Here is a 2,554-nt window from a genome sequence, read left to right as displayed (position 1 = left end):
TGGGGCTGGGGCTGGGGATGAGAAACAGACCACAAAACTTGCTGTAAAACTCCCTACATCTATAAAGTGCTATTAAAGTAACGACGAGAGATTACGATCAAATTTGCAGGATGAACGTCTGCCTGTGCGGACCCTCCCAAGACCTACTCCTTGGCCCAGAGGCCCTGGAAGAACACAAGGCTACTACTGACATAAACAAGTTACAACGGCTTCCCTGCAGAGAAGAGCCAGACGCGGTGACCTGCCTGGGGACTGAGGGATCATCAGTTTTTTTCCAGGCACTTTTTGGCTGGGATTTTCATCCTAAACCTCACAAGATGCTATACCCTTTAATTAAATTACCCAACCTTGTGCTCCCCTGTCTTCTCCACAACACTCCACGGAGCTTTGAGAGCACACGATTTTTGTAATACCACATCTATAAATGCCTAGTAAAGAGGGCAATCCAAATATTCTTCACAAGATGATTTCAAAAAGAAGGGGAAAATGTGGTGGCCTTAAGGAAGCAAATAACTGGGCGCTGTTTCCCATCCTGAGACAGCTGACAGCCACCTCATTCCACTTTACAAGTGTGAAGTCATCGCTCCCGAGGAGAAAACTGTTTTGCAAGTAGGCTATGAATCCATCTTTTCTTTCGATATCAATGACAACAACAGTGTTTCTAAGGTGTAAAATGAGGCTTTATCTCTTTACCGTAACTCATAAAAGAAAACCAACCACTCCTACAAGATAACTTTTTAAAATAAAAAAGTTGAGGGAGAAAACATTTTGACCAAGGCTGGAAGGAGCACTGCGCATAATACCTACGCCTCCCTTGAAAACTTTTTCTTTTTGCAAAACTGTATTTCGAATGATAGGATGGTCACCGTACAAAAACGTTTATTTAAATTAAATATTTTAGACAAATCAATATCTACAACCATTCCAAAGCATGTGTAGTTCTTACAGAAAATGGAACAGTTTAGCTTAATGTCTGTGATAATGTTTTATAAGATTATTAACATACATTCTGGACTGCACCAATCATATTGTCCATGATTTACTATTTATTACCAAACGTCGTATACAGTAATAGCATAAAGATTAATCACATAAGAGATTTTACAAGAGGACTCCTTGGAAGGAAAAAAAAAAAAAGGATCTTTCAACAATATGAAATATAAGGTGAGACTAGTAGGAGAATATATAAAACACTTACATATTTCATACAGGCAATAATATGCTGAAATCAAAAGACAAACAACTGTCTTTTGGCACACTGATAGGTATGTTCCTTCAAAGGAGGCTTGGGGGAAGGATGGAAATGTTTTGGGGATGGGGTCAGGGCTCAGAAATATTTTCTGAATCACAGTGCATTTCTGTTCTTTGGGAAGTTAGTATAATAAAGGGAAGTTCCTTTGATGTGTGGGCTGAAGATGTTACCCAAAGAACCAGCTGGCTGGTGAGGAGAACAAATTCCCATTTCTGCCATAGGAATCATGCCTGCGATTTTAAGTCAAGGGATCTTTGAATTAGTGGCCAATTCAGGGGTGGAGAACGAGCAGAAAAGAAGAGAAAAAAGAAATTCCAGGGAAGGGAGATGGAGACAGCAGGAAGGAAGATCCTTTTGCATCTGCAGAAGGGAGAGCGTGATGAAATTTTGCTCAAGAAATCAACACATTCAGATTGGAAGAAAGTGATGCTACTGTGCTGAAATTCTTTTCCAGTTCCCTGCTCTTTGGGTCGTTAAGAACAGAGGGCTGACGAGAAGCTGCCAAGGACAGCAAAGAGTATCTGATTCAGGCTGTGCATGGAGATGTGTGTGTTGTGTGTGTCTCACACACACTGTATATAGTCAGGCTGTGTATATTCTCTTGAAATGTGTGTGTAATAAAAAAAGAACTTGTCTAAAAAAATATGTTTGTTTGTTTGTTAAATCTTGAATTCAATCTCATTTTCAGTGATGCAGTTAACCCCAGGGGTTAATTTCCCAAATCAAGGTAAGTGCCCTTTCTCAAAGCGTCCTTTTGGAAGTCTATGATCATATTGGAAGATTGTGACCAAGTGCAGCAGCCTGGTGTCCTTGGGCTGTGCATGGAATCGTCACCAGGTTGCAGGTGAATGAGCTCACTGAGGCCAACTTCATCTTCCTGTGTTAGCCTCGAGAGAATCCTAAACCAGAAAACCCTGGAGCAGAGGGGACCTTAGATGCGGCGTCTGTCCCTCACTCTACAGATGGGGGGGATGGGAGGGAGGGGAGGGGAGTCGGGTTTCACCAGCCCCCTGAGGCAGAATTGGGATTGGATCCCGGGTCCCCTGAATCTTAGCCCAGGGCTCTCCTCACCTGGACGACCAAGGGTCAGGACGGCTGTACCCCTGCGGCTGTGTCAGAAGCAGGAGAGATGCGAATGCTTCCGGGCTTTTCCCGAATTTTGTTTCCGGGATGAGGAATGGGAGGAGAGGTCAGTGAAAATTCTCGCGGGAAACAGTGTCTTTCGGCCACGACCGGGCCTGATTCCCAGGGTGTGGCCAATGAAAACTCATTTGAAGGAATATACTCAAAACGCAGGCTGCA

Source organism: Lipotes vexillifer, unplaced genomic scaffold (genome assembly GCF_000442215.2).
Source record: "Lipotes vexillifer unplaced genomic scaffold, Lipotes_vexillifer_v1.1 scaffold308, whole genome shotgun sequence".
In the NCBI taxonomy this organism is placed as follows: domain Eukaryota; kingdom Metazoa; phylum Chordata; class Mammalia; order Artiodactyla; family Lipotidae; genus Lipotes; species Lipotes vexillifer.
The sequence above is the reverse complement of the archived record's forward strand: the minus strand, read 5'-3'. Positions refer to the sequence as shown.